Below are 16535 nucleotides of genomic sequence, written 5' to 3'. Positions count from 1 at the left end.
AATGAATTTATGACCAGGCGGTGGTGGTGCACACGTTTAATCCCAGCACTTGGGAGGCAAAACCAGGTGGGTCTCTGTGAGTTTGAGGCCAGCCTGGTCTACAGAGCGAGATCCAGGACAGGCACCAAAACTACACAGAGAAACCCTGTCTCGAAAAACCAAAAACAAAACAAACAAGAAAAAGAATGAATGAGCCAGGCAGTGATGTGCACTTGTAGTCCTAGAATTTAAGAGGCTGAGGCAGGAGGACTGCTGCAGGTTCCTGCCAACCCTAGGCTAGGTACCAGGACTGTTTCCACAGTAAAACAGAGCAACCAGTTTACAGTGCCAGGTAAATCAGTTATCACTCAACAAAAAAGACTGAGGCAAGTTAGCTCTGTGTCAGCAACAAGTCCTCAGTCCTTAGTAAGTGTACCATCAATGGGACAGTGCCAACAAATACATTCCTCGAAGGACAGTGTGCCAGATAAGGGCTATGCAAAGATGAGTCTAAAAGAGGCTCTCTGGCACCCTAAGATCCTAAATACTGCAGAGAATAAGAGAGTTACGTCCTCCTCTTCATGAGGTAGAATGTAATGTGGCTATGTTAAATTCAAACAATTAATAAAAGATCTAGGGGCTGGAGAGATGGCTCAGAGGTTAAGAGCATTGGCTGCTCTTCCAAAGGTTCTGAGTTCAATTCCCAGCAACCACATGGTGGCTCACAACCATCTGTTATGAGATCTGGTTCCCTCTTCTGGCCTGTCAGCATGCAAGCAGGCAGTATACTGTACATATAATAAATAAATAAATCTTTAAAAAAAAAAATAAAAGATCTAACTATAATTGATGTTTAAATACATGAGGCACAAATTAAAGCAGAGGATTGGACACGAGTAGAGTAAACTTTAAGCTAATCCTTAAGCATTAGAGTTACTCTAAATTCTAAGGCTTAGAGGAGGCACAAATTTCTATCTATCTATATTATATTTATATATATTATACGTGGTATGACATATTGTATTATATATAATGTCATATGGATGTACTTTATTAATGGGAAATAACCCTGGGCTAAGAACATAGTTCAGGACCTACAGCTAGAGCCCCAACATCCATGTAAAATGACAGGTGTGATAGCACATGCCTATAATCCCAGCATTGAGAAGGTAAAGACAGGATAATACTTGGGGCTTGCTGGCCTGGCAGTCTACCCAATCAGTGGGCTCCAGGTTTAGTGAGAGACCTTCTCAAAAAAGAAAGTGGAGAAGCAATCAAGGAAGATACCCAAGGACAACCTCTGGCCCCCTCCATGCCAACTCACCTCCACCCACACCCAGGTGTGGGAAACTCCTAACAAGTGTAAAAATCAATATACCTGATTTTAAATACCATGGTATTAGTGTATATTACTGTGCAGCTTCACTGGAAGATGATTAGGTTAACAACTTAAGGGCCTGAAGGCTCTGAGACCAAGAAGGTATACACACATTCAGTTCCTATACAAACTAGTTTATGTGATTAGCTGCATGCAACCTGATACACTGGCTTCAACAAAGGCAAAGTGACACACCAATTTGTATATCATTTATAATTTTTTTTTTTTTTTTTTTTTTTTTTTTTGGTTTTTCGAGACAGGGTTTCTCTGTGTAGCTTTGCGCCTTTCCTGGAACTCACTTGGTAGCCCAGGCTGGCCTCGAACTCACAGAGATCCGCCTGCCTCTGCCTCCCGAGTGCTGGGATTAAAGGCGTGCGCCACCACCACCTGGCATATCATTTATAATTTTTAAAAATAAGAATTAAAGTTAAAGCAAATAAACAAGGAAAATCTAAAATGAGGCTAGGCCTCCTAAAATATTTGGCGTGGGGAATGGCTAAGCAGATCATGTTGGCTCTGGTATATTTCAGGGGGCAAAATAGAGTGCTTTTTTAGGTGATCCTGTCTCACTTTTCAAATGAAGGGTAAGAGTTCAAAACTTTCAGAAGGCAATATTAAATATTTTTAAATAATCTCTTCTTTCCCACTGAAAACAGAAGGACTTTCTTGCCTATAAAGAGTAAGAAACATATTCAAACATAATTGAGTACAGAGGCAACATTTACAAATTCAGGGATGCGGATGGGGCTCAGTTGATAGAGTTCCTGCCTAGCATGACCAAAGGCTCTGGTTCAACACCTAGAACGGTAGTGCATGCCTAAAGTCTAGCATTCCGGAGTAGAAGCAGAAGGATCATAAGTTCAACGCTATCCTTGGCTATAAAAGGGTTCAAAGAAGGCCTGAGCTGCATGAGACCCTGTCTCAAAAAAAAAAAAAAAAGACACACAAAAAGAAAAGAAAAAACTCAGTGGTGTTAAATTTTAAGAAGTGTGTATTTTGGGTGACTTGTCTCTGAATCTTAATGCTTCCTCACTATGGCTATTAAAGTTTCTAATATCCAAAACTAGATCTGTATGTAGCATGTTTAGTAGGATTATTCAAAGGTAGAAAAATGATTTAATCCCAAGAACTAACCCAAAGCCAAGCATTTAACAGTTGAATGAAATGACTCTAAAACTTATTCCCTGAACCTAAAGTTTTCTTTGAAGCCTTTGCTGCGGAAAAACAGAAACAAGAATACAGTTTCAAAAAAGCGACTGCATTCACGCCCCCACAGTAAGTAATAGAGGACCACTCATCTAACAGCACTTGTGGGTGGGGAGGTGATACTGCAATGAATAAAGTCCCTACCCTGGTGCAGCTGCCATCCGGTCTAAGTGTGACTTTCTCCACTTGTGACATTTTCTCATTTTATGAGCATGCTTTGTGAAGACAAACGATGGTACAGACAGAGGGGTCAGTGCCCTGATGTAATGAGACCACCAAGCAACATGTTTAATATCAAAACCAAAAGCTGTATATCTTTTACCTTTCTGGAAACACTAAAGACTAAGAGTAGTCAGAACCTTGAATGCAACTTCATGATTAGTTTACTGCATTTCTCTGCCAGCTGTGGGGCACAGATAAGCAGTTAAAATATTATCATCCCCTACACAAAAACAACCATCCTTCTCCAGAGGGGGGGAAATAGTAAGTTGTCAGAAACAGCTAGACTCCATGTTTTTACACTTCCATGTCAGAGGACATACGCTGGTAACAAGTTGCTTCAAACAGTAATACTCAAATGCCACCGCTAAAAGGAAATGTTCGGTTTCAAACGGAAATAACCGAAGGACCAATCTGGTATAATTCTGGAATTAGACAAGTGATGGAGAGTGTGTGACTCATTAGTTATACACATTTATTTTTTTAACATGGGAGAGATTCTGAGTACACTCCTCAAAGGGAGCTCTACAATAGGATTTCAGTTGGTAATCAACGCTAAAGGTCATTTGTCTTCCATAAGTAGCAGAATTGCTGGCAGCTACTTTTCCAACTGTGGTCCTCAAAATGCAACAAGGCTACACCAAAGTAACTGTGCTTTCCCATTTTTACACAGTAGGATTGATTATATCTCACAAGTACCTTACTACTTCCCTGTCTCAAGGAACCAAGTACAAGGATGCCAAGAATTCACAGAAAAGATTAAATATATTCAAACCAACAGCAAATCTGACTGGTAACCTTTAAAAATAACTTATTTTACAAGGACTTTTAATTTTAACCTTTTAAAAGGAGGGAGGAGGAGCACCAGCCACATATGTCTATTATCAGAAGAGATTAAAACCAAAGATCATATACAATTTACTTTTTTAGACATTAACATTTAAAACTTGAAAAATGTAAAGAGTTTTTGCTTGCTCTTTGCAGAATACATTCTTTTCATATTCGACTCAGATACATTAAGCCAATAACAGAATTATAGCCAAGCGGTGGTGGCGCACGTCTTTGATCCCAGCACTGGGAGGCAGAGGCAGTCGGATCTCTGTGAGTTCGAGGCCACCCTGGGCTACAGAGTGAGTTCCAGGACAAAGCTAGCTGGGCAGCACTAGTACACGCCTTTAATCCCAGCACTCAGGAGGCAGAGCCAGGCGGATCTCTGTGAGTTCGAGCCCAGCCTGGTCTACAGAGCAAGATCTAGGACAGGCACCAAAACTACACGGAGAAACCCTGTCTCAACCCCCCCCCCCCCCACACACACACACACACCTCCAAATTAAATTTGGAATCAGGAAGATATTTCAATGGGTTAAATAAAGACCTCAATTTGGATCCCCAGCTCCCATATAAGCCCGCATAACAGCACACACCTGTGCTGGGGAGATAGAGACAAGGCCCAGGTTCAGTAACTGTGTAAAAAATAAGGTGGAATAAAGACACTTGATGTCAACCTTAGCCTTCCTAATACATGTGTACTTGCAAGTATACACACTCACACACACTATAAGGCAGCATTTAGGTAGGCTTACTATCTAAAATGAAGAAATGTTCCCTATTTGCTAAAAGGGGAAAGGCATAATTTCCTGAGAATAAAAAATGTCTGGGACTTGAGAGAGCTCCGAAGTTAACATTTGCTGCTAAATCACGAAGCCCAGCTTCAGCTCCCAGTGCCACGGAAGGCAGCTAACAAATTCCAGCTCCAAAGAACCCAAGTCCCGCCCCCCCCACACACACACGAAGTAAATAAAATCATTTAAATATTTTCCATTTTATTTTATGTGTGTGGATATTTTGTCTGTATGTATGTTTGTGTAGCATGTGCATACAGGGTCCATGGAGGCCAAGAGAGGGAGGTCTTCAGATCCTTTGGGACTGGAGTTACAGATGGTTGTTAGCTGCCATATGGCTGTTGGGAAATGAACTCAAGTCCTCTAGAAGAGCAGCAAGTGTTCTTCACTTGCTGAACCATCTTTCCAGACCCTAAAGTTATTTTTTAAGACTGTTCAAGTCTCAATTATCAAGAAACGATGATAGAAAATTTGGCATGCAATCATTAGAAAATTAATTTAATTGAACCCAAGTAGGCTCAATTAGTCTCAGTGTCAGAGATAGTTTATTATTTATAATTGCTGTGGAAACATCAGAAAGACTATCTATAGCACCGGAGAAAAGTTTCCTGACTTTTGTTCCTTTGACTAGTTCCAAGGTAGACCTCGGGGAAGGCAAATTTCTGACAAACGTGTTAACGTCTTACACTTGCTCTCAGTTAACTTCTGGTAAAGATGACAAAAGTAGCTGGGCAGCCGTCCACATTGTTTCCACCCTACCTTGCACTAAATCTGTCCTCAATGCACAGATCACGTATTCTATTAAAACAGAAAAATGATTCAAGTTCCAGAAATTTAAATTCTCATAACCATAAATTTACAATGACTTCTTCCTTAACATTTATTTAACATTAAATCACAAAATCTGTTCCTTCTGCTTCCTAATATTCAGAAAAAATTTAGGTGGATATTCTTAGATAAAAGACTTAAAATACCTGTCCTATGGAGCTGGAGTAATTTTACAAATAGGATCTCAAAAGGATTCTGTAATAATGTTTAAATTAAGAACTCCTATGCCTTTTTTTCATATTTTATTTTTTAAAAATTTCATATATGAATACCACATTTACATCATTAAAAACTCCTCTTTTTTATTTTTGTTTTTTTTTTTTTTGTTTTTTTTTTGTTTGTTTGTTTGTTTTTCAAGACAGGATTTCTCTGCATATCCCTTGGCTGTCCTGGAACTCACGCTGTAAACCAGGCTGGCTTCCAACTCAGAGATGCACCTACCTTTCCTCCCTAGTGCTGAGAATAAAGGCATGTGAGACCAACGAGTTGGCCAAGAACTCATATTTCTTATGTACTCAGCAGAAAAAGAAAATCAATCTGTAAGTTATATAGCAAAGACAAAAACAATTTTAAAGGCCACTAAAGCCCTAGGAAAAATTAATAAAAACATCAGTATAATTTTGACACTGCCTATTCCAGCACCCTTTGCTCCTTAATCTTCCCACTAAGCAGAATCTCCACCCCACTTGAACACTATACCCGAAGCCTCTCACTGAGCAGCCACCTAACAGATTTCTTTACAAAACTAACAAACTTTAAAAAACCTCAGCTTAGGGGCTGGAGAGATGGTTCAGCGGTTAAGAACACTGGCTGTTCTTCCAGAGGTCCTGAGTTCAATTCCCAGCAACCACATGGTGGCTCACAACCACCTGTAATGAGATCTGGTGCCCTCTTCTGGCCTGCAGAGATACATGCAGACATTATAATGTATAATAAATAAATAAATAAATAAATAAATAAATAAATAAATAAATAAATAAATCTTTAAAAAAAAAACTCAGCTTAATCTAAAGGTCAGCTTGCTAAAGGAACCCAAGAACTATGTCCATGTACAAAGAAACAAGTATGTCTTATTTTCCTATCTTCTCTAGACACCTGACATATTAAACATGAATTCTAGGAAAAGTATAAAAGTAAACCACACCCCTCAAAATAGATACTAGTACCCCAAACCAAGCTGATCTGCACATTGCTTATCATGTGTGAATATTTTATTATGAATGATAAAGATTCTCTCCCATTCTGTGAATTCATTCCTGAGTTTTTGTTTGTTTCAAGAGAGGGTTTCTCTGTGTAGCTTTGTGCCTTTCCTGGATCTCACTCTGTAGCCCAGGCTGGCCTCGAACTCACAAAGATCTGCCTGGCTCTGCCTCCCAAGTGCTGGGATTAAAGGCGTGCGCCACCACAGCCCGGAGGCTCCTGAGTTTTATGGACAATAACAGGCATCAAAATGGTCCAGAAGGGGATACAGCTCTGCTGGAGAGTGCTTGCCTTGCATGCATGAAGCCATGGGTTCTATCTGCATCAATCTTAAATAGGTAAGAACCAGAAAGCTGAATGAAAATGTACAGCCATTCTTTCAGCATACAATTCAACAATAAAAATTAAAAATGTAAATTTTGAGCTGGGCAGTAGTGGCACACACCTTTAATCCCAGCACTCAGCAGGAAGAGGCAAGTGTATCTCTGCATTGAGGCCAGCCTGGTCTACAGAGAAAGTGTATCTCTGCATTGAGGCCAGCCTGGTCTACAGAGCTAGTTTCAGGACAGCTAGAGCTACACAAAGAAACCCTGTCTCAAAAAACTATAAGATAGATAGATAGATAGATAGATAGATAGATAGATAGATAGATAGATAGATAGATAGATAGATAGATAGACAGACAGACAGACAGACAGACAGACAAAAATAAACTTTGAACTGTTGTCTTCACAATTAAAAAGTGCTACACTTAAGGCTGAAGAGGTAACTCTAGAGTTAAAAACCCTTCTTGCTCTTGCAGATGAAATGACCTGGACTCAACTGTCAGCCCCCATGTGGTGGTTCAGAACCATCTATAACTCCAGTTCTGAAGATCAGAGGCCCCTTCTAACCTCCACAGCACCAGGCACACATGTAGTACACAGACAGAAACGCATGCAAACCAGCACACACATAAAATAAAAATAAGCACATCTAAAAAAGTCTTTTCAAACCTGCTCTACTTACCTAGCACATACAAAACAAACAACTGTCTACCTCTCCAGCCTGTAAGTGCATTCAGGAAAGAGTACACTCAAAGAAATAAAACTCACAAGGTAAAGACTGTGTGAAATAAAAAGAGCCTACTCTTCTACTGGCCTAGTTAAAATTTATATTCTGGCAATTAGTTGGGGGGCTACTCATATTTCTGAAAACAAGCCAATAAAAACTCAAATAACCTCCAATAACTACATACCACAATGAGGGCTCTGTTTATGTGGCAAACTCAAATACCCTTTCTAAGCAGTCCTTAGAATATTAAAGCCAAGAAACCAGAAATCTGCATCCTCAAGACATACTCAGGAGAAGGGAAAAAAAAAAAAAAAAACCAAACACCCTTTACACTGGCAATATTTATCTCATGTAAACAGAAGTGTACATATTATGACTGTCATCCCAAATATGTACAGGGGGAAAAAAAACAGAACTTTTCAACTAATGCCAAAAGAGTTCATCACTATGTTTTACTTATGAAAAGGAAATCGAAAGTATCAAGTTAAATAAAAGCTAAGTAAAAGGAATTCTTCCTTGTGCTTTTAAATAACTACATTTAAATCAGCAATTCAGAAAAGTTTAAGCAACCCTGAGTTCACACAGAAGACAAAATTCAAAACTATGGCTTTAAAAACGTCTTCAGCTATTCTTAACTCAGGTGGAAAATAAGAGGTGGCTTTTTCAAAGATATGCTTATATTCATACAAATATTGGTGAAACAGTCTCAAGATGACAAAACAGCCAAACAGAAGCTTATTCTACATGCATTATAGAGTAATCCAAAGATAATGCCCATACATCAAAAACAGTAACTAGCCAAATGTGTTGCTAATGCAGGAAGATTTTAGGTTGACGCAAACCTAGGCAACAGTCTTCCACCTCTAAATAAATACTACTCAATTCAGAAAAAGAAAAATATATAATTAAGTAAACAAATCATTCAATTAAGAAAAATAGTTCACACAGACAAGTACCTGTCCAGTGTACATAGGGTGTATGAAGTAACTGTAGGTAGCGGTCCCCTAAACTTAGAAAGACAGACAGGCGCACTCACATCACAACATGTGGTATACATGTTGTTCACAAACAGTAAGGTTTTATGCCTACCACGCTGCTTTTTAAAAATACATTTTGAATATGTCACTCTCCCTGTTCAATACTCTATTATCACCAATGACAACTTCAATAATAAAGCTAACAGCTAATGCCATTAATATTAAGCCAACCCATTGGTCTTGTTCCTGTTCCTGCCTGCTCTTACATATGACAAACCCTGAGTAATAATAAATGTGACCCTCCAATCTGTCCTACATTATTTAGCAGTAAGCACATTAAAGTGCCACCATGAATACTTACTATCATCCTTAAAGTTAAAAAATATATCCATTCCTTGTCTGTTACCATTATGTCATACTGCAAAGCAAACTGTACTTCAAAACTAGGGAGTCTGCTTTATCTTTAAAGTTTAAAAGGTATCTAGATATCTTCCCTGGATATCTTTTTGTTAAAATTTAATCAGAAGCCCTACTTTGTGGTCCATGCCTTTAATCCCAGCACTCAGAGGCAAAAGCAGGCAGACCTCTATCAGTTTCAGGCCAGCTTTGTCTACATAATGAGACCCATTTAAAAAAAAAGAAAAAGAAAAATTCAATCAGCATATAACTGACACACTATGTACATTTAAAGTGTACTTTTTCAGTGTTTTATTAAGAAAATATATATATAACTGTGTACTTAAATATGTATTTAAATTTATAAATATGTATTTTCTTAATAAAACATTGAAAAAGTCCACAGTTTAATGGACATTCACACTGCTATACAATCAGTATCTAGAAAAATCACTATCCATATACCATCCTACTAAACTGCATGTTTCCCCACGCTCTTGTAATCCATTACTTCCTCCCCTCAGTCCCTGTATTCACTATCACTTTGTTTCTATGGATCTGCCTACTCTAGTTAGCTCAAATAAATGGACTCATCAAGTAGTTATTATTTTGCATCTGGCTTATTTGGCTTAGCGCAGTATTTCTAGGTTTGTTCATGTATAGCATATGAGAAATTATAATTCTCTTTAAGACTGAGTACCATTCCACTGTCTATATATTCTTTGTTGATAAATTTATCTGCTGACAGCCATTTAGACTGTTCTACCTTTGAATATTATAAACAATATGAACAATGGCAAATAAAACTGTGAGTCAAGCATGGAGGCTTGGAAAGTTAAAGCAAAATGACGACAGATTCTAAGCCAGACTGGACTACATAGAGAGTTCCAAGCCAACCTGAAGTATACACTGAAACTTTATTTTTTTAAAGTCTGCCTAAGTCCTTCTATTTCTCTTTGCAGTGTATAGCCAGATGCGAAACTACTGAGTCAGTTGTGCATTTAATCTCTGAGGCTCCCTGACCAATCTTCCACGGTACTTAAAACAAGGCACCAGTGTTCCAAATTTTTTATGCGCTAGTCAATACTTTCACCTTTTAATTAAAGTATTTATTTATTTAATATGTATGCATGTGTGTATGTGTACCACATGCTTGCAGGGGCTTGAGAAGGTCAGAAGAGGGCACTGGATTCCCTAGAACTGAAGTTGTAAGTTGTGAGCCTTGATGTGGGTACATTTATAATACTAAGCCATCTTTCCAGCCTTCTCCTTCCCTTTTTGGCTAATAGCCATGCTAGTGAGAGTAATATAGTATTTTCATCCTTTGATTTGAATTTCCATTATGACTAGTGATGTCACAGGGCCTTTTCATGTATTTACTGGCCATATTAACATTTTTGGAAACATTTATTCAAGTTGCCTTCAACAGGTTTGCTGCTTTGTTTTTTCCCTCTGCTGTAGTTGAGCTGACAGTCTAAATAACGAATCTCTTGGATTAATTTTTCAAATAGCCAAATTATTACAATAGAAATATTTGATTCCACCTCATTACTTAAACAGAATTCCAGGCTACTTCTTTTGACCTGGGGAATGCTATGGAAATAATTTAGAAAGAATTAGGAGGAAACAGAGTATATACCACAGAGACATGAGCCAGGAAAATCCTAAGAGAATCATACCAATGCACAGAGATCTTTCAAAACTATAGTCACTTCACTCCAAATTCTAGTCCTCAAGATGCCCAAGTTGCCTGCTAAGTTCTTCCTTCAATTATGTAAGATGCTACAGTATTCTGCCAAAGACTCCATAACTTCCCTTGTTTGTTTGTTTAAGCTTTAAATGAGTTTCTGTGTCACCAGTAACAAAGAGTCCTGAAAAATAAATCACACTTAAGGAAGGTGTATCAAGTTTAAAAACTAACAAAGAGAAAGAATTAGTGCAACCCAGATAAGAAATCATTCGGCTATTTCCTGTATCAACTGAACACAAAATACCTTTCCAAATAATTGTTAGATAATGCCGATGAAATACTGAGTATCTAGCAAAACTTAGTTTCTAAAGTCTTATCGTAAGTTTATTGACAAAAGTACTCATTTGAATTCATTCTTTATAACTTCTCATTCATACTAACATGAAAAATTAAGAGTTAAGAATGTAGCTCAGTAGTAGGGTACCCACCTAGCATGTGTAAGGCACTAGATTTGATCCCAAACATCAAAAGAAGGAGAAAAAAAGGTATGCAGAGATGGAGCACGGCAGGAGGAGAGAAGGAAAGTAAACAATATTCTAAGCAATCCAGAATTCTTAATATACTCAAAAATTAGTTTAAAGGGACAAAAAATTCTATTGTTTCATATTAAAGCCATCAAATAGTTTATTAACTCTATTTAAACATTCATCTCCAGAAATATATTGATGTAGATACTGCATTTTCAATATGCAAAAATGAACTATTGCTTCAGAAATAACACAGTGACAATTCTAGCAAAGTACAAAATATAATTCATTTATTGCAATCGATCACCCTTTGTAGCTGATGATTGAAATAAAAATGTATTTAACAATTATAAACAATAAAAATTTCTAAAGATCAGGATTTTTTTTTTTTTTTTTTTTTTTTTTTTTGGAGACAGGGTTTCTCTGTGTAGCTTTGCGCCTGTCCTGGAACTTGGAGACCAGGCTGGCCTCGAACTCACAGAGATCCGCCTGCCTCTGCCTCCCGAGTGCTGGGATTAAAGGCATGAGCAACCACCGCCTGGCTAAGATCAGGAAATTTTACATTTAAAAAAAAAAAAAAAGCCAATGGTTCTGCCACAGAACACAAGAGCCATTCTGACTGAGGCCCCACCCCAAATCCACTGGGCTCCCTCCTACTACAGGCCATTCAGCACATGTCCATTATCCCCTGCACAGATCATGAAGGCTGTGGTCACTGCCATGTGTGTTGTGCACGTGACCCCAATGCCCTTCCTGATGAGCACCCTGAAGGAAGTCACCCAGCTGTTTCAGTCCCAGGGATGGTGGTTAGTTTTGGATTTGTGTTGACTCTTGATATTTATTTACTATATAAATATATGATTTATCACTTGATTTTAAAAAATGTTGTAAACAAAATTAAGAGATTCAGTGATCGGAGTGCTAACATAGCATGCACAAGGCCCTCAATCACTATCTGGACAAAGAAAAAAACAAGAACATGTGAATATGAACAGTCTAAGAGTTTGTACGTATCTATTGCAAATAAAGATTTATCAGGGTGAAAAGATGACCCAAATTTCTACTATTCTTCTGGTTACAACAGCTAAGAACCCGTAACTATCAATTGCTTTATGTCACTTTCTTAACACTTTCTAAAGAATAAAACAACTGTGTGTTAGTCTTTTCATTGTTGTTTCCTTGTCTAGTATATCCATATTCATTTTTATCCTGTGCATTCATGGCCTTTGTCCATACCAAAAAAAAAAAAAAAAAGTTGGAGGCTAGGGAGATGCTGAGTAGTTAAGAGTGCTTTCCATGCAAGCTTGGGGACCTGAGTTTCAATACCCATAATCCATGTCTGTAACCTCAGTGTGCATATGAGGAGAAGGGACGAAGAGATGTACAAATCCCCAGAAGCTAAGAGGACAGCTAGCCTGGCACACTATCTCACAAGGTGGACTGACATTCAAAGTTGTTTTCTGGCTTCCACAAGTGTACTGTGGCATGCACATGCCTACATTACTCATATGTGGGTGCATATACACACACCAACACATACTGAATGTACCCATACTGAAGATATATTAAGCCTTAAGAATAAATATTTTCTCATATCACTTGCTTTTTGACTTGTTTATTCCTCTCTAAACAAATGTTTACTTTCAATGCAGCATTATTTATTTCCTACTTAGTATAATTATGACTATGTGAAAACATAATCACAAGAAGATTTTATCCCAAATGTTCACAATAATTTTTTCACAATTGTTCTAAATGGTCACTACAAAAAAAATTGTGTAGTGAAGGGAAGGTACATAAGCTCCTAGTCTTCCCTGCATAATTAACATAATCTGACCAGGAAAGATTTACTTAAATGGGTAGATTTTTCCAAGAATTTAAAAGAATTTGAAGTATTAGTTTATGAAGGTTAAAAATGTCATTTACTGGCTTCTCTTATCTCCCACAAGCCTACAGATACAGCTACCCACCACAGAATAATACCAATGTAAAAAAACATCAGTAAGCCGAAGCATACTGTATCAAGTGGCATTCACTGGCCTGCATGGGGTGATAGCACATGAAAACTGCACACATTATGTGTTCAGAACCAAGGCTGCAGTGAAGTCACTAATGCATACAAGTAAGCCCTGCCCAAAACTCCTCAGTCATTACAGATTGGAGTTTGAATTCATTTTGTGCTCACAGAATATTTACAAACCTTTTACTGTTGCTCATTCTTTCACATCATCCACATAGGGTCATTTGATCACATCCACACAGTTTACAAGACAATATTTTGAACTTTTTTCCTATCAAATCAAGCAACAAACTTCACCAAAGAGCAAATTTTTATTCAAAAGTAAAATGTAAAACAAAACTTCCTGAGCTAAAGAGATGGATCAGCAATTTAAAGTGCTTCCTGCTTTAAATGACCATTCTGGAATTTGCTATATAGAGCAAACTAGCCTCAAACCCACCTGCCTCTGCTTCCTGAGGTGCTGGGGTCAAAGGAACGCACTACCACTTTGAACACAACTCCCTCTTTTCCTCTTTAAGTTTCACTCCAGTTCCTACACAACCTTTCAGAGGAATTCCAATGGTAATAAGACAAAAACTGAAAGCACATACTAACAAGTTAATGATTTTTTTCAAGGTGTTCTTAAACAGCTGTAAGGTTAACCTGACTCTGCCTCAAAATACAAACCAGATCTTTCACAAGTCACCTTGTCTTTCTCACAGTGCCAACAACTGTACCCAACCATAATACAGGGAGTAAATACAGTACGATATAACGATTAAGCAAACTAATAGATGCACTTATTAGCTATTACCATTAATGCCTTACTATGGATCAGCTACTACACACTCCCTCAAAAATAAGTAATTATCTCTCCTGACCCACCCCACAACCTCATAAGATTATTGGAAAACCAACAAATGGGAAAAATAACTTTTAAAGGTTTAATTATAGAAATGTCTATTTCTCAGCTCACAGTTAATCTGTCTGTGTGTGTGTTTTTGAGTATAAGCACACACGCACACAAAGCTTAAAAACTGTAACAAGAAAATACAGCAAAACTGGTCTAAGTAACAAATATCATCTTGTTAAGTAAAACTAAACTCTAAATAAACACTGTTATTTTCATACTTGAAAGCTAGAATTACTGACCTATGTGACAATCATTATGGTATATATACTTTTCACGCATTATCTCAGTGTATCCTCAGAGTTGTTGAAGTAGACCCTACTTACATGTTTTACAGTGGGAGCTTCAGGCTCCCCACGGATTAAGTGACTTGTCCGAGGTCAAAGAGTTAGCCTGTTTCTAGATTCTAAAATACCAGAGTAGAAAAGAATTCATCATCATGCGACAAAAGTTTGTACCCCCGATTTTCCCTTAAGTTAGTTAGTAAGATCTTTTCAAATTCTCCAAAGATTACAATCTATAGTAAAGTACTGAAAATAATTCAGTAAGAAAAGAGACCTGGCCAATTTTACATTAAAATGCAAACCTGAAAATTCCACAAGTTATCTATACAAGAAAACACACGCACTATAGAATATGGAGACAAGCTCCACCTTCTTCAAACTCTTTAATATAGTTATTCATTCTGTTTAGGTGTGTGTTGAGACCGCCAGTACCTTAATTTTCACAAACAAATTTAATTGCTTCTGTAGATAATATAAAGAAAATAATGTCTTTAATCCATAAATCACCCCCCCCCAAAACAGAGGTGCTACTACAAGAAGAACAAGAGCAACAGGACAAGCACAACACATCATCTACACAGTCCTCAAGTTGTAGACTGCAGAAAGAACAACTAAAAGTGCCTGTTCTGTTAAACTGGCCGTCTTCTCGTGTGTGTGTGTGTGTGTGTGTGTGTGTGTGTGTGTGTGTGTGTGTGTGTTGTGTGTGTGTGTGTGTTGTGTGTGTGTGTGTACGTGTGCACGGACGCACACACATTTGTGGGTATGTATGCATGGGTGTGTGTGTGTCTTGTAGACTGAACCCAGAGCCACGCTATCTATCACAGAATTGTACCTCCAGTCTACACCATCACATTTATGTGCAAAAGCCTGATAAATGCTTCCATCAATTAAAAAAATTAAGTGAAGATACTTTCAGGCAAGGTACCTGCTGACAACATCTCAATAAAATACAAACACAACTTCAAAATGTCTTAACCAACAGTAAACCAAAGGTACATTTGCATCTGATTAAAATCTAAATATATACTGAAATTTTTTTGTTTGTTTGTTTTCAAGACAGGGTCTCTCTGTGCAGCTTTGGCTAGCCTAGAACTTACTTCTGTAGACCAGACTGGTCTCAAACTTGTCCACCTGTCTCTACCTCCCGAGTGCTAAGATTAAAGGCATGCCCACCACCACCCGGCTTATACTGAAATTTCTAATTTGAGGTAATATGTGAAATATTAGCAGCTATTAGCAGACAGACAGATCTGTGTAAGTTCCAGGGCCAGCCAGGGCTACACAGTGAGACCCTGTCTAAAAATAGATAGATAGATAGATAGATAGATAGATAGATAGATAGATAGATAGATAGATAGATAAAGTCTGTTGATGTACAAGAAAGAATGCTTTTGTTATACTTGGAAAATAAATTGAAGTACTTAGAAGGAAAATACAGTGCCTCTAACTTACTCTCAAATGATTCCAAAGAGAAAAAGCTGGGGAGAGATGTATATAAAACAAAATATAAACAACTATTCAAAAAGTACTGGGAGTTCCTTACATTGCTTCTAGAACTTGTGTTAAATTTCAAGCTATGTTGTAACAAAACATTCTTTTTTAAAAGTGTGAAACAATGAAACAAGATAAATAATGATTAAATTAGGTCGTAAGTAGGTATATGGACATCCATTATATTACATCATTTGTTTCCTTAAGGTTAAAAATGAAAAAGAACATTATACTCTTAATTCCAGTAATGTCCTTAGAATGCTGCTGTTAAGCATCTGAGTCATATCACTGGCCTCACTTCCATGCCTTCCTTTGATTATAACTTTGCTAATCATTTAGGTATGCCAAAAGGAACATTCTGAAAAGAACTTCTATAATGAATCAAAACAAACAAAAAAAGGCACTATAGTAATAAATGACAAAAATGGTGATTATCTCAAGTATGTACTGAGAAGGAACAGGAGGAAACCTAAGGAAATAATTGTAAATGCTGTTCATTAAATTTTATGTATAAATCATGGGTCTACACATAGATAACATCTTATTAAGCTTTTATTTAAAGAAACTACATCAGTGGTCCTCAACCTTCCTAATGCTGTAATCCTTTAAATATAGTTCCTCATGTTGTGGTGACCCCAACCATAAAATTATTTCGTTGCTACTTCGTAACTGTCATTTTGCTACTGTTATAAATCATAAATACCTGATATGTAAGGTATCTGATATGTGACCACTGTGAAAGGCTCGTTCAACCCCTAAGAGGTTGCAACAAATAG

General features: G+C 37.5%; 1 protein-coding gene across 6 annotated transcripts in view; it reads right to left on the bottom strand.

The window, feature by feature from the left end:
* The window catches only part of Mtmr3 (myotubularin related protein 3), a 124890-nt gene that overhangs the window by 75978 nt on the left and 32377 nt on the right, over positions 1 to 16535 (bottom strand). The window lies entirely within an intron of this gene.

The sequence above is a fragment of the Peromyscus leucopus genome, chromosome 7 (assembly GCF_004664715.2).
Source record: "Peromyscus leucopus breed LL Stock chromosome 7, UCI_PerLeu_2.1, whole genome shotgun sequence".
Taxonomy (NCBI): Eukaryota; Metazoa; Chordata; class Mammalia; order Rodentia; family Cricetidae; genus Peromyscus; species Peromyscus leucopus.
Note: the sequence above shows the minus strand (reverse complement) of the source record. Positions and strands in the feature narration are given on the sequence as shown.